This window comes from Heptranchias perlo, unplaced genomic scaffold, assembly GCF_035084215.1.
Source record: "Heptranchias perlo isolate sHepPer1 unplaced genomic scaffold, sHepPer1.hap1 HAP1_SCAFFOLD_949, whole genome shotgun sequence".
In the NCBI taxonomy this organism is placed as follows: Eukaryota; Metazoa; Chordata; class Chondrichthyes; order Hexanchiformes; family Hexanchidae; genus Heptranchias; species Heptranchias perlo.
This window is the reverse complement of record NW_027139991.1, coordinates 6,299-31,896: the sequence shown is the minus strand read 5'-3', so window position 1 is coordinate 31,896 and position 25,598 is coordinate 6,299. Positions and strand designations below refer to the sequence as shown.

Sequence of the window (25,598 nt, the reverse complement as noted above, 5' to 3'; positions counted from 1 at the left end):
CAAACTGATGACTTTTCCACATCTCGGGGCGGTCAGACCCGCTCTGTCTGTCTGTTGCTGCTGATGATCATTGATGGGAACAGGCCGCGAGTTGAACGTTTCTCTGCAAACCGGCGAAAGACAAATAAAAAGAAAGACGTGTTTCTCCGGCCCAGGGGTAAAGTTACAATGGATGTTCTTCAATAAAACTGTCCCCGTGAATTTGTTTGTGAATCTGTTTGTAAAGCTTGGGTTTTAAAAGTTCCGAAAACCCAAAATAAAGCCCCTTAACAGCCCATACAGGAATCAAACCCACGATTACAACATTATGTTGTGTTTTAAGCAAGTAAGCTGACCAGCCGTTACGAACATCCCAATCATCGTTTTTTTTTACCTATACTAGTTTGAAGTGATTTCTGTACACGGACCCCTAAATCTCTCTGACCCTCCACAGTTCCCAGCTTCTCACCATTTAGAAAGTACCCTGATCTATCCTTTTTTGATCCAAAGTGGATGACCTCCAGAAAAAGTGACTAAAGTAGTGGACAGGGGAATGTCAATGGATGTTATTTATATGGACTTCCAGAAGGCATTTGATAAGGTCCCACATAAGAGACTGTTAGCTAAGATAGAAGCCCATGGAATCGAGGGAAAAGTACGGACTTGGTTAGGTAGTAGGCTGAGCGAAAGGCGACAGAGAGTAGGGAGAATGGGTAGGTACTGACATTGGCAGGATGTGACTAGTGGTGACCCGCGGGGATTTGTCTTGGGGCCTCAATTATTCACAATATTTTTTAACGACTCAGATGAAGGCATAGAAAGTCTCATATCTAAGTTTGCCGATGACACAAAGATTGCTGGCATTGTAAGCAGTGTGGATGAAAACATAAAATTACAAAGTGATATTGATAGATTAGGTGAATGGGCAAAACTGTGGCAACTCATAGACCAGCATATTCCTCACTCTACCATTACCAACAAGCCAGGGGATCAACCCTGGTTCAATGAGGAGTGTAGAAGAGCATGCCAGGAGCAGCACCAGGCGTACCTAAAAATGAGGTGCCAACCTGGTGAAGCTACAACTCAGGAATACATGCGTGCTAAACAGCGGAAGCAACATGCTACAGACAGAGTTAAGCGATTCCACAACCAACGGATCAGATCAAAGCTCTGCAGTCCTGCCACATCCAGTCGTGAATGGTGGTGGACAATTAAACAACTAACGGGAGGAGGAAGCTCTGCAAAAATCCCCATCCTCAATGATGGCGGAGTCCAGCACGCGAGTGCAAAAGACAAGGCTGAAGCGTTTGCTTCAGTCAGAAGTGCCGAGTGGATGATCCATCTCGGCCTCCTCCCGATGTCCCCACCATCACAGAAGCCAGTCTTCAGCCAATTCGATTCAGTCCACGTGACATCAAGAAACGGCTGAGTGCACTGGATGCAGCAAAGGCTATCCCAGCTGCAGTGCTGAAGGCTTGTGCTCCAGAACTAACTGCGCCTCGAGCCAAGCTGTTCCAGTACAGCTACAACACTGGCATCTACCCGACAATGTGGAAAATTGCCCAGGTGTGTCCAGTCCACAAAAAGCAGGACAAATCCAATCCGGCCAATTAACGCCCCATCAGTCTGCTCTCAATCATCAGCAAAGTGATGGAAGGTGCCGTCGACAGTGCTGTCAAGCGGCACTTACTCACCAATAACCTGCTCACCGATGCTCACTTTGGGTTCCGCCAGGACCACTCGGCTCCAGACATCATTACAGCCTTGGTCCAAACATGGACAAAAGAGCTGAATTCCAGAGGTGAGGTGAGAGTGACTGCCCTTGACATCAAGGCAGCATTTGACCGAGTGTGACACCAAGGAGCCCTAGTAAAATTGAAGTCAATGGGAATCAGGGGGAAAACTCTCCAGTGGCTGGAGTCATACCTAGCACAAAGGAAGATGGTCGTGGTTGTTGGAGGCCGATCATCTCAGCCCCAGGGCATTGCTGCAGGAGTTCCTCAGGGCAGTGTCCTAGGCCCAACCATCTTCAGCTGCTTCATCAATGACCTTCCCTCCATCATAAGGTCAGAAATGGGGATGTTCGCTGATGACTGCACCGTGTTCAGTTCCATTCGCAACCCCTCAGATAATGAAGCAGTCCGAGCCCGCATGCATCAAGACCTGGACAACATCCAGGCTTGGGCTCATAAGTGGCAAGTAACATTCGCGCCAGATAAGTGCCAGGCAATGACCATCTCCAACAAGAGAGAGTCTAACCACCTCCCTTGACATTCAACGGCATTACCATCGCCGAATCCCCCACCATCAACATACTGGGGGTCACCATTGACCAGAAACTTAACTGGACCAGCCATATAAATACTGTGGCTACGAGAGCAGGTCAGAGGCTGGGTATTCTGCGGTGAGTGACTCACCTCCTGACTCCCCAAAGCCTTTCCGTCGTCTGCAAGGCACAAGTCAGGAGTGTGATGGAATACTCTCCACTTGCCTGGATGAGTGCAGTTCCAACAACACTCAAGAAGCTCGACACTTTCAGGGAAAAAGCAGCCCGCTTCATTGGCATCCCGTCCACCACCCTAAAGATGCACTCCCTTCATCACCGGTGCACAGTGTGTGTACCATCCACAGGATGCACTGCAGCAACTCGCCAAGGCTTCTTCGACAGCACCTCCCAAACCCGCGATTTCTACCACCTAGAAGGACAAGAGCAGCAGACACATGGGAACAACACCACCTGCACGTTCCCCTCCAAGTCACACACCATCCCGACTTGGAAATATATCGCCGTTCCTTCATCGTCGCTGGGTCAAAATCCTGGAACTCCCTTCCGAACAGCACTGTGGGAGAACCTTCACCACACGGACTGCAGCGGTTCAAGAAGGCGGCTCACCACACCTTCTCAAGGGCAATTATGGATGGGCAATAAATGCCGGCCTCGCCAGCGACGCCCACATCCCACGAACGAATATAAAAAAAGGTTTTGGAGTCCTCACCGCCAAAATTGCAAACACCTTATCTACATCTGACCTTTCAAACCCTTGCATAATCTGAAAGTCCCACATCAGGTCACCCCTCAGTCTTCTCTTTCCAATGGAAAAGAGCCCCAGTCTGTTCAAACTTTCAATATGGGGAAGTGTGAACTTTGGACCTGAGCAAGATAGATCAGAATATGTTCTAACTGGTGAGAAGCTGGGAACTGTGGAGGAGGAAAGATGTTTACGGGTCCAAGTACAAAATCACTAAATGTCAGTGGACAGTTACAAAAAATAATTCAAAAGGCCAATGGAACTTTAGCCTTTATCTTAAGGGAGCTGGAATTCAAAGGGGTGGAAGTTATGTTCCAGTTATATAAACTCTGCTGAGACCACATTTCGAGTCCTGCATTCAGTTCTGGGCACCGCACCTCAGGGAGGATATATTGGCCTTGGAGGGGGTGCAGTGCAGATTCACCAGAATTATACCGGGGCTAAAATGGTTAAATTATGCAGACAAGTTACAGAGAAAAGGTTGGTATTTCCTTGCGTATAGAAGATTAAGTGTTGATGTATTTGAGTTGTTGAAGGTGATTAAATGAGCCAATGGTGTGTGTGTGAGCTGTGAGACAGCTTGAAATCCCAATCCTCTCCACCACTGGGGACTGAGTCTTCCAACATACAGGGATTTTCACTCGTGCAAGTTTCATCCACATTTTCTGCCCTTCATTTCTCCGACCTGCTTGTTGCGCCTTTCCCTTCAATTCAGGACTTACAGGAAAAACTCGATTCTGCCGTCAATCTCCGGGTCACATGGAGAGAATTCAAATAATTGAAATCGACCCTGATCACCCCCAATATCATCACCGACACGTTTGACGAATGCAAAGCGGCTTCAATCGCGGTTTTACTGCACAACTCGTTCAAAGATACTGTCGGTAATTGGAGGGTCTTGCAAGTCATGACACGAACAGAACAGTTCGCACTGCCGTTTTCCCCAAGACGCTTCAGATTCATGGGGAATGATTTCGGTCTGGCGGTTAAAACCGTTCCCTCTTCACAAATCCACCTTTGAACCCGTGTCTTTTAGTATTTTTGATAACCGATACCAAACTGGTTTGTCCTGTATTTTACATTACTGTCTAAATATTACAGATAAGCAGAGCACTTGAGCTGTCACAGCTGTGACTTTGACTTTTCTCCCTCTCCTCTCGATCTCCCCGGCAACTGCCACTAACCACAATCTTCTCTCACACTTCTCCATCAGGAAGTTCCGAGCCTCGGTTTTCAAATGAAATAACGCCCATCTCTCCAATCACCGACAGCCCAGAGAGAGTTTCTTCGTTTCAGCTCCCAATTTCCCCGAATCCTCAAAGTAGCATGAAAATAATTGTCCTTAAGTTAATAATAATATAATTAGAAGTTCTTATCGTCTGGGGTTTTGTTTCAGATTCCACGGCTTTTAAAGGTCACTGCGGATGTTTAACGAATCGCCTCTTGTTTGGAGGCTTGTGTGTGGGAAAGATCAGGAAGTGATAATTGAGAGACCGAGGATGAAGCTGTTTGATGGGAGCACTGGGGACACAGACCGTGCGCGGCTCCAGTGGAGCAATCGGTCAGCGCGCGTTATTTCTACAATAATTATACGCTCGAGAACATAAGAACATAAGAAATAGGAGCAGGAGTAGGCCAATCGGCCCCTCGAGCCTGCTCCGCCATTCAATAAGATCATGGCTGATCTGATCCTAACCTCAAATTTAAATTCATGTCCAATTTCCTGCCCGCTCCCCGTTACCCCTAATTCCCTTTACTTCTAAGAAACTGTCTATTTCTGTTTTTAATTTATTTAATGATGTAGCTTCCACAGCTTCCTGGGGCAGCAAATTCCACAGACCTACCGCCCTCTGAATGAAGAAGTTTCTCCTCATCTCAGTTTTGAAAGAGCAGCCCCTTATTCTAAGATTATGCCCCCGAGTTCTAGTTTCACCCATCCTTGGGAACATCCTTACCGCATCCACCCGATCAAGCCCCTTCACAATCTGATATGTTTCAATAAGATCGCCTCTCATTCTTCTGAACTCCAATGAGCAGAGTCCCAATCTACTCAACCTTTCCTCATATGTCCGCCCCCTCATCCCCGGGATTAACCGAGTGAACCTTCTTTGTACTGTCTCGAGAGCAAGTATGTCTTTTCTTAAGTATGGAGACCAAAACTGTATGAAATGCTGGGGTTGTGAGTTTCAGCGCCATCTAAAGTAGTTGAACCTTCTAAACATTTTGACTGGAGTTCAAGGTACAACCGGTTCCATAACACATCGACTTCTTCATGTCCCCATGTGGGCACTGAGGCTCCTCTGTCCTCCCGTCTTGCAACAGCAGGTGAGAGTTTATTTGTTTATCGGAGGGAGAGGGGGCGATTGGCGAGAGCTGAAATGGTAAAGCGGCCGGCACGACATCTTCAAATCTAAAGAACCAAACACACAATTCTTCTTTCCGTGAAGCAGAGATTCATCGGTTTGAAGTGTCGTGTAGGGAAAATTCGGGAGGCAAATCTGCTGCCTGGTGTCACGGTGTAACGGGTGAAATTATTCAGCTTTCAATTGTTGATCGGCGGAAAGATCGAGAGGCCTTTCCCAGCTCCCGTATGGAACAAGTTTACCTTTTGAGCCATTGGGTAAAGTGTATTTTTTATTGCTGCGAACGAATGACAAAACATTTTGTACAAACAAGAAGAATTGCACAATCATAAGTTCGCTGTCCATTTTTCTTACATCATGTTCAACAGAAACAAGGATTCTCCTCAACACGTTGCTAAAAATTGTATAAAAGAGATACTCCCCTTCATTCGACATCGACAGGGATAATTCAGAGTCCCACCATGAATCTGTATGATGGAAGCTAATTTCACTGAGTAACCTATTTTAAACAGGGTGAATGTACAAATCTAATGATAAGGGTCTGGGTTGGAGAAGGAACAGATGAAAGTATCAAATTTAATTACACTGATTCCACAAACACTGCACACCACATCCCTGAAACATTGTTAACTGTTTCTACATAAAACTGGAGAGGGTGTAAATAGAAAGTAACAGAACAGAAGCTCATTAATGTATCAAATTTAATTTTGATATTGTTGCACAAACACTGAACATCCCATCGCTAAAACACTGTCCCGATCTAAAATCAGTCGGCAGGACCCTGAGCCACAGTGAAAATGCTGTGATTTCAACCTGGTTCAAAACACGCAGCCTTCTGATGTGGAGTCAGACGCGACTGTTCTTGCACCAGGCCCACAACAAGCGGCTGGAGCCGGATCCATTGGAGGGCGATCGGTGCAGACTGCCGCCGCGGCTCTCGGAATGTGAGAGGCGGAAGCAGGAGCAGCCTGACCGCCTCAACCACAGCACAGGATCCCGCTCTCCTTCAAATTCCATCACTGACTCTGTGGCGCAATGGATAGCGTGTTCGACTTCTACTTCGTGGTTGCCAGAGACATTCAAAGGTTGTGGGTTCGAGTCCCACCACAGTTGGATTTTAGTTCAGGGAGCTGGGAAGTGAAATTTTGCAGCAAAACCGCAACCGGATCATTAATGTCCGTCAAGGACGGGAAACTGCCCCCGACACTTCATCTTACACAAGTGGCTCCAGTCACACCCGGATTTATGATTCTAAATCCACTCTGAGCTGGATTGGCGAAACTCTCTCAAGGAGGAGACTCATCATCTGCTCAGACCGAAAGTCAATCTGCTGGACTTCCGGCTCTGTCAGACTGAATGTTCCTTCAGACAGGTTTCTAACTGGACACATGCATCCTGCTGCCGTGTGAGCATTGGTGCTGGAGGGGTAGAATTCTTGCTTGTAGTAATTCTATTCCTGTAAAACTAGCTCCTGAAGTGTAGGTTGGAAAGTATCCTGGCTGAGCGGTCCAAGGCGCTGGTTTAAAGCTCCAGTTAATTCCCACGATTTGTAGATGGATCAAAATCATAGTTTGTGTCTCCAAAACCGCAGCCTCCCTCCTGTAAACAAGTAATACTGAACATCTCATCTGCGATTGCAACAGCGTAATCCGGAGGAACCACATGGCAATTCAAATAAGATGCATTTTGGAACAAACTAATTATACCTTCAACTCCGGTCGAAATGTTTACAAGCAAAAGGATTGTTTGATCTCGGTGAGACTCGAATTAACAACCTCGGTATTTCCCGACCCTGTCCTGTCAGATAAGGACCGCGCACTGACCGATTGCGCCGCTGGAGCCCGGTCACTCTGATCACCTGTCCCGCTCTGCTGGAAAGAATATTAAGGTGAGAGACCCGAACCTGTGGAAACGTGTCCAGTCACTGTGATGAAACTAATATCTGCACTTCCACTTTCAGCTCCTTTCACATCCTCTGCTCCATCGCACGACAATCGGGTTTTCTGCGAACAGATCAAAATGAACATTGCCAGAAATTCTATCAGTGGTGAGATTTTAACCCAGTGCCCACGCAGTGATTGGATTTATTGTCTTAAAGCAGTGATCTCCGTTCACACAACGCCTTGCCAGTCTTTCACATTTTGTTTAATGCCCAAATAAATAAATTGGAGCTAATTGACCGCATTTACCCCGTGCTGGGGTTGTTCTCCTCAGAGCAGAGAAGGTTCAGAGGAGATTTGATAGAAGTGTTCAAAGTCATGAAGGGTTCAGATAAAGTTAATAAAGAGAAGCTGTTCCCATTGGCGGAAGTGTCGAGAACCAGAGGACACAGATTTGAGGTGATTGCAAAAGAACCAAAGGCGACATGAGGAAAATCTTTTTTACGCAGCGAATAGTTATGATCTGGAATGTGCTGCCTGAAAGGGCGGTGGAAGCAGATTCAATCGTGGCTTTCAAAAAGGAATTTGATAAATACTTGAAGGGGAAAATGCAGGGCCACGGGGAAAGGGCCGGGGAATGGGACTAATGGGATTGGTCTTACAAAAGGCAGGTAAGGTATTGATGGGTTGAATGGCCTCCTTCTGTGGTGTGTTCATTCTGTGATAAATATTATTTTACACACAGTGAACAGACCATCCCTGAAAGACTGCCCCGCGATAAAACAGAGTGACACTGAAACGTTGTGAAAATGCAATGACCCCGACGTGATTCGAACACGCATCCTTCTGATCTGGAGTCAGACGCGCTACCGTTGCGCCACGAGGTCCACAGCGCCCACCTGGAGCCGGATCCATAGGAGGGAGATCGGTACCGACCGCCACAGGGTCTCGAAGAGGCGGAAGCAGCAGCAGCACCGCAGGAGCCCCGCTCTCCAATCCAGCCGTTCCCAGCGGAGAGCTGCCAGTCCCGGCCTGAGCCCTGTCTGGGAGCCGCCTGCCATTCAGTCTTTACAGAACGGGACCGATCCAGTTTCAGCTCACACACAAGCTCAGGAATCCCACTCCTGACAGATTCACTTATTTAAACCTTGTTTAGATTCAGTGAATTGGGATTTAATTCAATCCTCATCTGCCCGCCGCTCTGTCAGTTCAGGACTTAATTTAAACCGATACTTGGAGCTCTGTTTTACAGGGCGCCGGCTGTTTAAGCATTTCTCAGTCCCACCACGAACACATTTTGCTGTTAACTTCTGTTTAATACAAAGTTCCCAGGAACGAGGGAATTTCTCCTGAGTACTGAGTTCGAGTTAAGGAACAATCGAGGTGCGATTACACTACTTGGTGTATTCTATCGGCCACCAGCTCGTGGGACCGATATAGAGGAGCAAATTTGCAGGGAAATTACAGAGTTGCAAAAGCCATAGAGTAGTGATAACAGGGGATTTCAACTATCCTAATATAGACTGGAATAACAATAATATAAGGCGCAAAGAAGGGGAAGAATTTTTGAAATGTGTTCAGGATAACTTTCTCGACCAGTACGTTTCTGGCCCACTGAGGAAGGAGGCATTGCTGGACTTGGTGCAAGGGAATGAGGCGGGCCAAGTGGAGCAAGTGTCAGTGGGAGAGCATTTCGGGAGCAGCGATCAGTATCATAAGGATTAGAATAGCTATGGAAATGGACACTGTCCACTCTAAAGTAAAAGTACTCAATTGGAGGAGGGTCAATTTCAGTGGGATGAGATCAGATCTGGCCCCGGTAAATTGGAATTAAAGATTGTCAGGCAAAACTATAATTGGACAGTGGGCGGCGTTTAAAAAGATGATTCGGGTACAGAGAAGGTACATTCCAACGAGGTAGAAAGGTAGGGCAACTAAAGCCAGAGCTCCCTGGATAATAAGGGAGATAGAGAGTAAGATGAAGCGGGAAACATAAAAGGGAATCAAAAAGTCTTCTACAGACATGTTAACAATAAAAGGGTAGTAAGAGGAGGGGCGGGGACGATTAGGGACCATAAAGGAGATCTACTCATGGAGGCAGTGGGCATGGCCTGAGGTACTAAATGAATACTTCGCATTGTTCTTTACCAAGGAAGAAGATGCTGCCAGATTCTCGATAAAGGAAGATATAGTTAAGATACTGGATGGGCTAAAAAATGAGAAAGAAGAGGTACTAGAAAGGCTAAATGTACTTAAAATAGATAAGTCACCTGGTCCATCAAACTTTCGCGCCAACCGATTACGCCAACGAAGAAAGGCGGAAAAGACATGTTAACAGTAAACAGGTAGTAAGAGGAGGGGCAGGGACGATTAGGGACCATAAAGGAGATCAACTCACGGAGGCAGTGGACATGGCCTGAGGTACTAAATGAGTACTCGGCCCCACACCTCAGGGAGGATATATTGGCCTTGGAGGGGGTGCAGTGCAGATTCACCAGAATTATACCGGGGCTAAAATGTTTAAATTATGCGGACAAGTTGCAGAGAAAAGGTTTGTATTTCCTTGTGTATAGAAGATTAAGTGTTGATGTATTCGAGTTGTTGAAGGTGATTAAATGAGCCAATGGTGTGTGTGTGAGCTGTGAGACAGCTTGAAATCCCAATCCTCTCCACCACTGGGGACTGAGTCTTCCAACAGACAGGGATTTTCACTCGTGCAAGTTTCACCCACATTTTCTGCTCTTCATTTCTCCGACCTGCTTGTTGCGCCTTTCCCTTCAATTCAGGACTTACAGGAAAAACTCGATTCTGCCGTCAATCTTCGGGTCACATGGTGAGATTTCAAATAATTGAAATCGACCCTGATCACCCCCAATATCGTCACCAACACGTTTGACGAATGTAAAGCGGCTTCTATCGCGGTTTGGCTGCACAACTCGTTCAAAGATACTGTCGGGAATTGGAGGGTCTTTCAAGTCATGACACGAACAGAACAGTTCGCACTGCCATTTTCCCCAAGACGCTTCAGATTCATGGGGAATGATTTCGGTCTGGCGGTTAAATCAGTTCCCTCTTCACAAATCCGCCTTTGAACCCAGGACTTTTAGTATTTTTAATAACCGATACCAAACTGGTTTCTCCTGTATTTTACATTACTTTCTAAATATTACAGATAAGCAGAGCACTTGAGCTGTCACAGCTGTGACTTTGACTTTTCTCCCTCTCCTCTCGATCTCCCCGGTAACTGCCACTAACCACAATCTTCTCTCACACTTCTCCATCAGGAAGTTCCGAGCCTCGGTTTTCAAATGAAATAACGCCCATCTCTCCAATCACCGACAGCCCAGAGAGAGTTTCTCAGTTTCAGCTCCCAATTTACCCAAATCCTCAAAGTAGCATGAAAATAATTGTCCTTAAGTTAATAATAATAATATAATTAAAAGTTCTTATCGTCTGGAGTTTTGTTTCAGATTCCACGGCTTTTAAAGGTCACTGCGGATGTTTAACGAATCGCCTCTTGGTTGGAGGTTTCTGTGTGGGAAAGATCAGGAAGTGATAATTGAGAGACCGAGGATGAAGCTGTTTGATGGGAGCACTGGGGACACAGACCGTGCGCGGCTCCAGTGGAGCAATCGGTCAGCGCGCGTTATTTCTACAATAATTATACACTCGAGAAATGCTGGGGTTGTGAGTTTCAGCGCCATCTAAAGTAGTTGAACCTTCTAAACATTTTGACTGGAGTTCAAGGTACAACCGGTTCCATAACACATCGACTTCTTCGTGTCCCCATGTGGGCACTGAGGCTCCTCTGGCCTCCCGTCTTGCAATAGCAGGTGAGAGTTTATTTGTTTATAGGAGGGAGAGGGGGCGATTGGCGAGAGCTGAAATGGTAAAGCGGCCGGCACGACATCTTTAAATCTAAAGAACCAAAAACACAATTCTTCTTTCCGTGAAGCAGGGATTCATCGGTTTGAAGTGTCGTGTAGGGAAAATTCGGGAGGCAAATCTGCTGCCTGGTGTCACGGTGTAACGGGTGAAATTATTCGGCTTTCAATTGTTGATCGGCTGAAATGTCGAGAGGCCTTTTCCAGCTCCCGTTTGGAACAAGTTCAGCTTTTGAGCCATTGGGTAAAGTGTTTTTTTTAATTGCTGCTAACGAATGACAAGACATTTTGTACAAACAAGAAGAATTGTAAACTCACGAGTTCGCTGTCCATGTTTCTTACATCATGTTCAACAGAAACAAGGATTCTCCTCAACACGTTGCTGAAAATTGTAAAAAGGAATTCTCCCCTTCTTCTCCATCGACAGGGATAATTCAGAGTCCCACCATGAATCTGTATGATGGAAACCAATCCAACAGCGAGCCTGGATAGCTCAGTCGGTAGAGCATCAGACTTTTAAAACAGGTGGTGATCTGAGGATCCAGGGTTCAAGTCCCTGTTCAGGCTAAAAGTTTTAAAACAGCTGGCAAGTTCTGCTTTTCCAGCGGACCAACATCAGCGAAAGGAGCAAGAATTGGCCATTCAGTCCCTCGAGCCTGCTCCGCCATTTGATAACGTCATCGCTGATCTTCGGCCTCAAATCCACTTTCCCGACCTATCCCCATATCCCTTGAGTTCCTTCGTGTCCAAAATTCTATCTCCCTCAGTTTTGAATCTATTCAATGGCTCAGCATCCACAGCCCTCTGGGGTGGAGAATTCCAATGGTTCACAACCCTCTCAGTGAAGAAATTATTCCTCATCTCTGTACCAAATGGCCGGCCCCTTATCTTGAGATTATAACCATTAGTTGTGGACTCTCCAGCTCGGGGAAACAGCATCCCAGCATCTACCCTGTCGAGCCCTTTAAGAATTTTACATGTTTCAATGAGAACACCTCATTATTGTAAACTCCAGAGAATATAGGCCCATTCTGCTCAATCTCTCCTCACAGGACAACCCTCTTATCCCAGGAATCAATCTAGTGAACCTTTGTTGCACCCACTCTAAGGCAAGTGTATCGTTCCGCAGGTAAGGAGATCAAAACTGTACACAGTACTCCAGATGTGGTCTCACCAAAGCCCTATATAATTACAGCAAGACTTCATTTTCCTTGTACTCCAACCACCTCGCAATAAAGGCCAACACACCATTTGCTTTCCTAATTGCTTGCTGCATCTGCATGTTAACTTTCTGTGATCCGTGTACAAGGACACACAAATCCCTCTGAACACCAACATTTCATACTCTCTCACCTTTTAAAAGATATTCTGCTTTTCTATTCTTCCTACCAAAGTTAATAACCTCACATTTCCCCACTTTATACTTCATTTGCCAACTTCTAGCCCACTCACTTAACCTGTCTGTATCACTTTGCATCCTCTTTGCGTCCTCCTCACAGCTTACTTTCCCACCCAGTTTTGTATCGTCAGCAAACTTGGATACATTACACTCGGTTCCTCATCTAAGTCATTGATATAGATTGTAAATATCTGAGGCCCAAGCACTGATCTTCACGGCACCCCACCAGTTACAACCTGTCAACCCGAAAATGAACTGTTTATTCCAACTTTCTGTTTTCTCTACGTCATCAAATCCCCAATCCATGTTAATATATTACCCAGAATCCCATGAACCCTAATCTTGTTCAACAAACTTTTGTGTGGCACCTTATCGAATGCCTTTTGAAAATCCAAATATTCTACATCCACTGGTTCTCCCTTATCTACCCTGCTATCAACACCCTCAAAACCTCAAATAGATTTGTCAAACACGATTTCCCTTTCATAAAACCGTGTTGCATGTGCCTAATCATATTATGATTTTCTAAGTGCCCTGTTACCACGTCCCTAGTAATAGATTCTCGCAATTTCCCTCCTACTATTGTCAGGCTAAAGGTTCTGTAGTTCCCTGTTTTCTCTCTCCCTCTTTATTGAATAACGGGGTTACATTTGGTACCTTCCAATCCATGGGGACCTTTCTCGTATCATGGGAACTCTGGAAGATAAAACCAGTGCATCCACTTTCTCTGCAGCCACCTCTTTTTAAACCCAAGGATGTCGGCCATCAGGTCCAAAGAATTTGTCAGCTTTTAGTCCCATTAATTCCTCCAGTACTTTTTCTTTACTAATCTTAATTGCTTTAGGTTCCTGTACATTTCCAGCACCCTGCACATTTGTAGCATGACTTCACTGCTTTTGTGCTCCATCCCCCGAGACATTAAAGCCAATATTCCGTTTGCCTTCCGGATTACCTGCTGCACCTGTATGTTGAATTTTGTCTTTCTTGCACGAGGAAACCCAAATCCCTCCGTACTGCAGCATTTTGTAGTATTTCTCCATTCAAATAAAAAAGCAAAATATTTTTTTCCTCCCAAAGTGAATGACTTCACATTTTCCCACATTATATTCCATCTGCCAATTTTTTGCCCATTCGCTTAACCTGTCAATATCCCTTCGCAGACACGTTGTGTCCTCATTGCAACTTGCTTTTCCACCTATCTTTGTACCATCAGCAAATCTGGCCACAAGACACTTTGTTCCTTCATCCACATCATTGATATACATTGTAAATAATTGAGGCCACAGTACTGATCCCTGCAACACCCCACGAGTGAGATGAAATGCCTATAAATTTCCGCTCCTCCTATTGGTCCGGAACTCTCCTTAATCGCCAGGCGGGATTAATTGTGAGACTGGCGGTCCCGAGGTGCATTTGGAAAATAAAAATTAATTGAACCCTTCAGTTGCAACATTTAATAAAACGAAATTAATAAAAGTCACTGAAAATTTTTTTTCTGGAGTTCACCAAATTCGGGGTGGAGGGGGGGCTTCTATGCTGTGTGTTTGTGCCGGTTTTAATGGCTCGAAGCGCTGGGGTTTCAGTTTATTTTATTATCCTTGGTCCAAACGCGCTCTCCCTGCTTCCAATGTCTTTGCTTTTCGTCCTGATATTACGATCATCAATGGCGGATGTATCACCCAGCATGCAGCGCGGTTCAGATTGTGCCCTATCTGAATCAGTGGAGCCCAGCACGCAGGCGCAGTAGTGACTCATTATCGGTCAGTGTGTCCTGAGCATGCGCGGCCAGTCGAGGCTGCGGTCGGAGCGCGTTCGGTGCAGGTCAGAGGATCGGAGCAAGAGGCTCAATAAACCCCGGGGCCCGGGTCCGGGCTCAGGCCCAGGCTCAGGCTTTACAAACCCCGAGTGCGGCCCCAGACCCGAATATAAAACAGTGAACATTATCCCCCCCTCACTACCCGCCGGGAAATGAAGGGGAAATGGGGATCGGTCAGGGAGCGTCTGTAAATGAAGGAGAAATGGTGATCGGTCATAAGCGTCTGTAAATGAAGGAGAAATGGTGATCGGTCAGGGAGCGTCTGTAAATGAAGGAGAAATGGTGATCGGTCAGGGAGCGTCTGTAAATGAAGGAGAAATGGTGATCGGTCAGGGAGCGTCTGTAAATGAAGGAGTAATGGTGATCGGTCAGGGAGCGTCTGTAAATGAAGGAGAAATGGTGATCGGTCAGGGAGCGTCTGTAAATGAAGGAGAAATGGTGATCGGTCAGGGAGCGTCTGTAAATGAAGGAGAAATGGTGATCGGTCAGGGAGCGTTTGTAAATGAAGGGGAAATGTTGATCGGTCAGGGAGCGTCTGTAAATGAAGCAGAAATGGTGATCGGTCAGGGAGCATCTGTAATTGAAGGAGAAATGGAGATCGGTCAGGGAGTGTCTGTAAATGAAGGAGAAATGGTGATCGGTCAGGGAGCGTCTGTAAATGAAGGAGAAATGGTGATCAGTCAGGGAGCGTCTGTAATTAAAGGAGAAATGGAGATCGGTCAGGGAGCATCTGTAATTGAAGGAGAAATGGAGATCGGTCAGGGAGTGTGCACATGAAGGAGAAATGGTGATCGGTCAGGGAGCGTCTGTAAATGAAGGAGAAATAGTGATCAGTCAGGGAGCATCTGTAAATGAAGGAGAAATGGTGATCAGTCAGGGAGCATCTGTAATTGAAGGAGAAATGGCGATCGGTCAGGGAGCGTGTGTAATTGAAGGAGAAATGGCGATCGGTCAGGGAGTGTCTGTAATTGAAGGACTGGTGATTGGTCAGGGAGCGTCTGTAAATGACGGAGAAATGTGATTGGTCAGGGAGCATCTGTAAATGAAGGCGATATGTGATTGGTCAGGGAGCGTCTACAAATGAATCAGAAATGATGATCAGTCAGGGAACGTCTTTAAATGAAGGAGAAACGGTAATCGGTCAGGGAATGTCTGTAAATTAAGGAGAAATGGTGATCAGTCAGGAAACTTCTGTAAATGAAGGAGAAATGATGATCGGTCAGTGATCGTCTGTAAATGAAGGAGAAATGGTGATCTCTATATCTTTATTCATCCGAGCTCGAGCTTTGGATGCTGTTCCTTTCCTCCTCGTGGGAATCTGTCTACTCTGTACCCAAACCAACTCCTCCTTGAAGGCCTCCCATTGTTCAATTACTGTTCTGCCTGACAATTTTTGATTCCAATCCACCTGGACAAGATCCCTTTTTAACTCACTGGAATTTGCCCTCCTCCAGTTCAGAATTTTCACATTTGACTGTCCCCTGTCCTTTTCCATAAATATTCTAAACCTAATGAGATTATGATCACTGCTGCCCCACTGAAACATGCTCCACCTGCCCCACTTCATTCTCCACACCGAGCCCACTGCTGTACTCACACTCTCTCACTCACTCTCTCACACTCACTCCCTCCCTCACGTTCACTCTTTCATACTCACTCACATTCACACACATTCACTCTCACATTCACTATCTCACACTCTCTCACTCACTCACATTCACTCACATTCACTCTCACATTCACTCACACACTCACTCACACTCACTCTCTCACATTCACACTCTCACTCTCACTCTCACATTCACACTCTCACATTCACTCACACTCTCTCTCTCACACTCACATTCACTCTCTCACATTCACTCTCTCACATTCACTCTCTCACACTCACTCTCTCACATTCACTGTCTCACATTCACTCTCTCACATTCACTCTCTCACATTCACTCTCTCACATTCACTCTCTCACACTCACTCTCTCACCCTTTCACTCATGGTTTCGGGCCACTGAAAGATGATGTGATGAGTTTGGATTTCAGCACAGGGAAGAGGGAGATTGTGTGGGATGGGGATTTACAGCTTTGAGGCACAAGAGAGGAAAGAAGGTTTTGTAGAAACTAGAATTGTCTGTTCTGAATTTCTACCCTGTACTTACAGTGATGACTTTTATAAACTCCTTTATAGGGTATTAGATGGGGAGGATTTGCAGAGGGAAACTCAAACCAAACAGCACGCCAAGATCTGACAGAGTCACTCGATTCATCAGGACCTGAATATCATCAGCCTTTGAATGTGGAAGGAGAAATGTTTGTCTGTTCTAACTGTGGGAGAAGATTTCAAACATCAGTGTGAGTGGGAAAGCACCGAGACACACACACCCGAGTGAGAGTGTTCCAGTGCACTGACTGTGGAAAGAGCTTTAACCAGTTACACAGCCAGAAAAAACATCGCACCATTCACAGCGGGGAGAAACCGTGCACGTGTTCTGTGTGTGGACGAGGTTTCAACTGATCGTCCAACCTGGAGAGACACAAGGACACCCGGACCACGGAGAAACCGTGGAAATGTGGGGACTGTGGGAAGGGATTCAATTACCCTTCAGAGCTGGAAATTCATCGACGCAGTCACACTGGGGAGAGACCGTTCTCCTGCTCCGTGTGTGGGAAGAAATTCACTCAGTCTTCCACCCTGCTGAGACACCAGCGAGTTCACTCCGATGAGAGACCTTTTAAATGTTCTGACTGTGAGAAGAGGTTTAAAAGCAAAAGGAATCTGCTGACACACCAACGCACTCACACTGGGGAGAGGCCGCTCACCTGCTCCGTGTGAGGGAAGGGATTCACTATTTCATCCAAACTGCTGACACACCAACTTGTTCACACTGGGGAGAGACCTTTTTAATGTTCTGACTGCACGAAGAGCTCTAAATACAGATACAAATTGTGAAGACATCGACACACTCCCGTCAGGGAGAGGCCGTTCACCTGCTCCCTGTGTAAGAAGAGATTTACTCGGTCATCACACCTGCTGAGACACCAGTGAGTTCACACTGACAAGAGACCTCTGAAATATTCTGACTGTGAGAAGGGATTTAAAACAAATGATCTGAAACACCAACACACTGACACTGGGGAGAGACTGTTCACCTGCTCCGTGTGTGGGAAGGGATTCACGAATTCATCTCACCTTCTGAGACATCAACTTGTTCACACTATTGAGTGACCTTTTAATGCAGTAACTTTGAGAACAGCTTTAAAAGCAGAAATGAACTGCTGACACATCAACTCACGCACATTGTGCAGAGACTGTTCACCTGCTCCGTGTGTGGGAAGGGATTCACTCAGTCATCACATGTGCTGAGACACCAGCGAGTTCACAAGTGACTGCAGGGGTTGGATTCTGCAGTTAATCACATCCAGGACTGAACTACGGTGTTTAGAGTCAGGAAGAACAACGTGTAAGGATTAACCCATTAACAGATAGAATTTAGTATAATTATAATCAATAGTAGAAGTAGAACAAAATGTGCTGTGAATCTATGTATCTATAAATGTAAACTGTACTGTGTATTAATATAGAATGAACCATGTAACGTGTATTCAATAAGAAAGTGCTGGTGGGCCGAGAAGGATGCATGATGGTTATTATAGTCAAGTTTGCAGTTAAAACTAAAAGGATGCTGACAACAGTAAAGTGGGAATGAACAGACGTAAGGGAGGAATGTGCTGTAATAGCATAATGTCTAAAAGACATGTAGATAAAGGGACTGAAGGTTCATTAAATCAAGGAGTCACGCAGGCTCAGGCCTCTCCATCTCGAGCCTCCACAAGCCAGTCAGTAGAAGTCTGTTTATACAAACGGTTCTGTGAAGGCTGGCAATGTAAACTCTAAATAAGGTTCTGTTAAGTCTGTAACAACAATGCACGGATGGGACCAGGAGTTATGCTTGGAATGTAACTTCTGAAGGTTGAGAGACATGAATAATGGTCAGGCTGAGAGATGTGGATGTGAGAGTGAACTGCTCATAAACTGAAAAAGGGAATAAGAAGAGACCTCAAAAGCTGAGGAAGGCGCACAAGATTCTGGCAAGGAAGAAGAGAACTTAGAGAGAGAGAGACCGCACCATAGTCACTTGGAGGGATAGAGAGAGAGAGAGACCGCACCGTAGTCACTTGGAGGGATAGAGAGAGAGAGAGAGACCGCACTGTAGTCACTTGGAGGGATAGAGAGAGAGAGAGACCGCACCGTAGTCACTTGGAGGGATGGAGAGAGAGAGAGAGAGACCGCACCGTAGTCACTTGGAGGGAGAGAGAGAGAGACCGCACCATAGTCACTTGGAGGGAGAGAGAGAGAGACAGACCGCACCGTAGTCACTTGGAGGGATAGAGAGAGAGAGAGAGAGACACCGCACCGCAGTCACTTGGAGGGATAGAGAGAGAGAGAGAGAGAGACCGCACCATAGTCACTTGGAGGGATAGAGAGAGAGAGAGAGAGACCGCACTGTAGTCACTTGGAGGGATAGAGAGAGAGAGAGAGAGACCGCACCGTAGTCACTTGGAGGGATGGAGAGAGAGAGAGAGAGACCGCACCGTAGTCACTTGGAGGGATAGAGAGAGAGAGAGAGACCGCACCATAGTCACTTGGAGGGAGAGAGAGAGAGACAGACCGCACCGTAGTCACTTGGAGGGATAGAGAGAGAGAGAGAGAGACCGCACCGTAGTCACTTGGAGGGATAGAGAGAGAGAGACCGCACCGTAGTCACTTGGAGGGATAGAGGGAGAGAGAGAGACCGCACCATAGTCACTTGGAGGGAGAGAGAGAGAGACAGACCGCACCGTAGTCACTTGGAGGGATAGAGAGAGAGAGAGAGAGAGAGACCGCACCGTAGTCACTTGGAGGGATAGAGAGAGAGAGAGAGAGACCGCACCATAGTCACTTGGAGGGATAGAGAGAGAGAGAGAGAGACCGCACCGTAGTCACTTGGAGGGACAGAGAGAGAGAGAGAGAGACCGCACCATAGTCACTTGGAGGGATAGAGAGAGAGAGAGAGAGAGAGACCGCACCGTAGTCACTTGGAGGGACAGAGAGAGAGAGAGACCGCACCGTAGTCACTTGGAGGGATAGAGAGAGAGAGAGAGAGACCGCACCATAGTCACTTGGAGGGATAGAGAGAGAGAGAGAGAGACCGCACCATAGTCACTCGGAGGGATAGAGAGAGAGAGAGAGACCGCACCGTAGTCATTTGGAGGGATAGAGAGAGAGAGAGAGAGAGACCGCACCGTAGTCACTTGGAGGGATAGAGAGAGAGAGAGAGACTGCACCGTAGTCACTTGGAGGGATAGAGAGAGAGAGAGAGACCGCACCATAGTCACTTGGAGGGATAGAGAGAGAGAGAGAGACCGCACCGTAGTCACTTGGAGGGATAGAGAGAGAGAGAGAGAGACCGCACTGTAGTCACTTGGAGGGATAGAGAAAGAGAGAGAGACCGCACCATAGTCACTTGGAGGGACAGAGAGAGAGAGAGAGAGAGACCGCAGCGTAGTCACTTGGAGGGATAGAGAGAGAGAGAGAGACCGCACCATAGTCACTTGGAGGGAGAGAGAGAGAGACAGACCGCACCGTAGTCACTTGGAGGGATAGAGAGAGAGGGAGAGAGACCGCACCGTAGTCACTTGGAGGGATAGAGAGAGAGAGAGAGACCGCACCGTAGTCACTTGGAGGGATAGAGGGAGAGAGAGAGACCGCACCATAGTCACTTGGAGGGAGAGAGAGAGAGACAGACCGCACCGTAGTCACTTGGAGGGATAGAGAGAGAGAGAGAGAGAGAGACCGCACCGTAGTCACTTGGAGGGATAGAGAGAGAGAGAGAGAGACCGCACCATAGTCACTTGGAGGGATAGAGAGAGAGAGAGACCGCACCGTAGTCACTTGGAGGGACAGAGAGAGAGAGAGAGAGACCGCACCATAGTCACTTGGAGGGATAGAGAGAGAGAGAGAGAGAGACCGCACCGTAGTCACTTGGAGGGACAGAGAGAGAGAGAGAGAGACCGCACCGTAGTCACTTGGAGGGATAGAGAGAGAGAGAGAGAGACCGCACCATAGTCACTTGGAGGGATAGAGAGAGAGAGAGAGAGACCGCACCGTAGTCACTTGGAGGGATAGAGAGAGAGAGAGAGACTGCACCGTAGTCACTTGGAGGGATAGAGAGAGAGAGAGAGAGAGACCGCACCACAGTCACTTGGAGGGATAGAGAGAGAGACCGCACCGTAGTCACTTGGAGGGATAGAGAGAGAGAGAGAGAGACCGCACCGTAGTCACTTGGAGGGATAGAGAGAGAGAGAGAGAGAGACCGCAGCGTAGTCACTTGGAGGGATAGAGAGAGAGAGAGAGACCGCACCGTAGTCACTTGGAGGGATAGAGAGAGAGAGAGAGAGAACGCACCGTAGTCACTTGGAGGGATAGAGAGAGAGAGAGAGAGAGACCGCACCGTAGTCACTTGGAGGGATAGAGAGAGAGAGAGAGAAAGACCGCACCGTAGTCACTTGGAGGGATAGAGAGAGAGAGAGAGAGACCGCACCGTAGTCACTTGGAGGGATAGAGAGAGAGAGAGAGAGAGAGACCGCACCGTAGTCACTTGGAGGGATAGAGAGAGAGAGAGAGAGAGATCGCAGCGTAGTCACTTGGAGGGATAGAGAGAGAGAGAGAGACCACACCGTAGTCACTTGGAGGGATGGAGAGAGAGAGAGAGAGAGAGACCGCACCGTAGTCACCTGGAGGGATAGAGAGAGAGAGAGAGAGACCGCACCGTAGTCACTTGGAGGGATAGAGAGAGAGAGAGAGAGACCGCACCGTAGTCACTTGGAGGGATAGAGAGAGAGAGAGAGACCGCACTGTAGTCACTTGGAGGGATAGAGAGAGAGAGAGAGAGACCGCACTGTGGTCACTTGGAGGGATAGAGAGAGAGAGAGCGAGAGACCGCACCGTAGTCACTTGGAGGGATAGAGAGAGAGAGAGAGAGACACCGCACCGTAGTCACTTGGAGGGACAGAGAGAGAGAGAGACCACACCGTAGTCACTTGGAGGGATCGAGAGAGAGAGAGAGAGAGACCGCACCGTAGTCACTTGGAGGGATAGAGAGAGAGAGAGAGAGAGACCGCACCGTAGTCACTTGGAGGGATAGAGAGACAGAGAGAGAGAGACCGCACCGTAGTCACTTGGAGGGATAGAGAGAGAGAGAGAGAGAGAGACCGCACCGTAGTCACTTGGAGGGATAGAGAGAGAGAGAGAGACCGCACCGCAGTCACTTGGAGGGACACAGAGAGAGAGAGAGACCGCAGCGTAGTTACTTGGAGGAATAGAGAGAGAGAGAGAGAGACCGCACCGTAGTCACTTGGAGGGATGGAGAGAGAGAGAGAGAGAGAGACCGCACCATAGTCACTTGGAGGGATAGAGAGAGAGAGAGAGAGAGAGACCGCACCATAGTCACTTGGAGGGATAGAGAGAGAGAGAGAGACCGCACCGTAGTCATTTGGAGGGATAGAGAGAGAGAGAGAGAGAGAGAGACCGCACCGTAGTCACTTGGAGGGATAGAGAGAGAGAGAGAGAGAGACTGCACCGTAGTCACTTGGAGGGATAGAGAGAGAGAGAGAGAGAGAGACCGCACCATAGTCACTTGGAGGGATAGAGAGAGAGAGAGAGACCGCACCGTAGTCACTTGGAGGGATAGAGAGAGAGAGAGAGAGACCGCACCGTAGTCACTTGGAGGGATAGAGAGAGAGAGAGAGAGAGACCGCAGCGTAGTCACTTGGAGGGATAGAGAGAGAGAGAGAGACCACACCGTAGTCACTTGGAGGGATGGAGAGAGAGAGAGAGAGAGACCGCACCGTAGTCACCTGGAGGGATAGAGAGAGAGAGAGAGAGACCGCACCGTAGTCACTTGGAGGGATAGAGAGAGAGAGAGAGAGACCGCACCGTAGTCACTTGGAGGGATAGAGAGAGAGAGAGAGACCGCACTGTAGTCACTTGGAGGGATAGAGAGAGAGAGAGAGAGACCGCACTGTAGTCACTTGGAGGGATAGAGAGAGAGAGAGAGACCGCACCGTAGTCACTTGGAGGGATAGAGAGAGAGAGAGAGAGACACCGCACCGTAGTCACTTGGAGGGACAGAGAGAGAGAGAGACCACACCGTAGTCACTTGGAGGGATAGAGAGAGAGAGAGAGAGAGACCGCACCGTAGTCACTTGGAGGGATAGAGAGAGAGAGAGAGAGAGACCGCACCGTAGTCACTTGGAGGGATAGAGAGACAGAGAGAGAGAGACCGCACCGTAGTCACTTGGAGGGATAGAGAGAGAGAGAGAGACCGCACCGTAGTCACTTGGAGGGATAGAGAGAGAGAGAGAGAGACCGCTCCGTAGTCACTTGGAGGGACAGAGAGAGAGAGAGAGACCGCAGCGTAGTCACTTGGAGGAATAGAGAGAGAGAGAGAGAGACCGCACCGTAGTCACTTGGACGGATAGAGAGAGAGAGAGAGAGACCGCACCGTAGTCACTTGGAGGGATAGAGGGAGAGAGAGAGAGAGAGACCGCACCGTAGTCACTTGGAGGGACAGAGAGAGAGACCGCACCGTAGTCACTTGGAGGGATAGAGAGAGAGAGAGAGAGACCGCACCATAGTCACTTGGAGGGATAGAGAGAGAGAGAGACCGCACCGTAGTCACTTGGAGGGACAGAGAGAGAGAGAGAGAGACCGCACCATAGTCACTTGGAGGGATAGAGAGAGAGAGAGAGAGAGACCGCACCGTAGTCACTTGGAGGGACAGAGAGAGAGAGAGAGAGACCGCACCGTAGTCACTTGGAGGGATAGAGAGAGAGAGAGAGAGACCGCACCATAGTCACTTGGAGGCATAGAGAGAGAGAGAGAGAGACCGCACCGTAGTCACTTGGAGGGATAGAGAGAGAGAGAGAGACTGCACCGTAGTCACTTGGAGGGATAGAGAGAGAGAGAGAGAGAGACCGCACCACAGTCACTTGGAGGGATAGAGAGAGAGACCGCACCGTAGTCACTTGGAGGGATAGAGAGAGAGAGAGAGAGACCGCACCGTAGTCACTTGGAGGGATAGAGAGAGAGAGAGAGAGAGACCGCAGCGTAGTCACTTGGAGGGATAGAGAGAGAGAGAGAGACCGCACCGTAGTCACTTGGAGGGATAGAGAGAGAGAGAGAACGCACCGTAGTCACTTGGAGGGATAGAGAGAGAGAGAGAGAGAGACCGCACCGTAGTCACTTGGAGGGATAGAGAGAGAGAGAGAGAAAGACCGCACCGTAGTCACTTGGAGGGATAGAGAGAGAGAGAGAGAGACCGCACCGTAGTCACTTGGAGGGATAGAGAGAGAGAGAGAGAGAGAGACCGCACCGTAGTCACTTGGAGGGATAGAGAGAGAGAGAGAGAGAGATCGCAGCGTAGTCACTTGGAGGGATAGAGAGAGAGAGAGAGACCACACCGTAGTCACTTGGAGGGATGGAGAGAGAGAGAGACCGCACCGTAGTCACCTGGAGGGATAGAGAGAGAGAGAGAGAGAGAGACCGCACCGTAGTCACTTGGAGGGATAGAGAGAGAGAGAGAGAGACCGCACCGTAGTCACTTGGAGGGATAGAGAGAGAGAGAGAGACCGCACTGTAGTCACTTGGAGGGATAGAGAGAGAGAGAGAGAGACCGCACTGTGGTCACTTGGAGGGATAGAGAGAGAGAGAGAGAGAGACCGCACCGTAGTCACTTGGAGGGATAGAGAGAGAGAGAGGGAGACACCGCACCGTAGTCACTTGGAGGGACAGAGAGAGAGAGAGACCACACCGTAGTCACTTGGAGGGATAGAGAGAGAGAGAGAGAGAGACCGCACCGTAGTCACTTGGAGGGATAGAGAGAGAGAGAGAGAGAGACCGCACCGTAGTCACTTGGAGGGATAGAGAGACAGAGAGAGAGAGACCGCACCGTAGTCACTTGGAGGGATAGAGAGAGAGAGAGAGAGAGAGACCGCACCGTAGTCACTTGGAGGGATAGAGAGAGAGAGAGAGACCGCACCGTAGTCACTTGGAGGGACACAGAGAGAGAGAGAGACCGCAGCGTAGTTACTTGGAGGAATAGAGAGAGAGAGAGAGAGACCGCACCGTAGTCACTTGGAGGGATGGAGAGAGAGAGAGAGAGAGAGACCGCACCACAGTCACTTGGAGGGATAGAGAGAGAGAGAGAGAGAGAGAGAGACCGCACCATAGTCACTTGGAGGGATAGAGAGAGAGAGAGAGACCGCACCGTAGTCATTTGGAGGGAGAGAGAGAGAGAGAGAGAGAGACCGCACCGTAGTCACTTGGAGGGATAGAGAGAGAGAGAGAGACTGCACCGTAGTCACTTGGAGGGATAGAGAGAGAGAGAGAGAGAGAGAGACCGCACCATAGTCACTTGGAGGGATAGAGAGAGAGAGAGAGACCGCACCGTAGTCACTTGGAGGGATAGAGAGAGAGAGAGAGACCCCGCACCGTAGTCACTTGGAGGGATAGAGAGAGAGAGAGAGAGAGACCGCAGCGTAGTCACTTGGAGGGATAGAGAGAGAGAGACCACACCGTAGTCACTTGGAGGGATGGAGAGAGAGAGAGAGAGAGACCGCACCGTAGTCACCTGGAGGGATAGAGAGAGAGAGAGAGAGACCGCACCGTAGTCACTTGGAGGGATAGAGAGAGAGAGAGAGAGACCGCACCGTAGTCACTTGGAGGGAGAGAGAGAGAGAGAGAGACCGCACTGTAGTCACTTGGAGGGATAGAGAGAGAGAGAGAGAGACCGCACTGTAGTCACTTGGAGGGATAGAGAGAGAGAGAGAGAGACCGCACCGTAGTCACTTGGAGGGATAGAGAGAGAGAGAGAGAGACACCGCACCGTAGTCACTTGGAGGGACAGAGAGAGAGAGAGACCACACCGTAGTCACTTGGAGGGATAGAGAGAGAGAGAGAGAGAGACCGCACCGTAGTCACTTGGAGGGATAGAGAGAGAGAGAGAGAGAGACCGCACCGTAGTCACTTGGAGGGATAGAGAGACAGAGAGAGAGAGACCGCACCGTAGTCACTTGGAGGGATAGAGAGAGAGAGAGAGACCGCACCGTAGTCACTTGGAGGGATAGAGAGAGAGAGAGAGAGACCGCTCCGTAGTCACTTGGAGGGACAGAGAGAGAGAGAGAGAGACCGCAGCGTAGTCACTTGGAGGAAT

General features: G+C 48.2%; 2 non-coding genes across 2 annotated transcripts; one reads left to right on the top strand and one right to left on the bottom strand.

Moving 5' to 3' along the window:
* Positions 1-8,066: 8,066 nt before the first annotated feature.
* Positions 8,067-8,138, bottom strand: trnaw-cca (transfer RNA tryptophan (anticodon CCA)). The gene has a single exon. It is a non-coding gene; the product is annotated as a tRNA-Trp (tRNA).
* A 3,479-nt stretch (positions 8,139-11,617) lies between these two features.
* trnak-uuu (transfer RNA lysine (anticodon UUU)) lies at positions 11,618-11,702 on the top strand. The gene is given in 2 exon segments: positions 11,618-11,654; positions 11,667-11,702. It is a non-coding gene; the product is annotated as a tRNA-Lys (tRNA).
* The last annotated feature ends 13,896 nt before the right edge of the window (positions 11,703-25,598 follow it).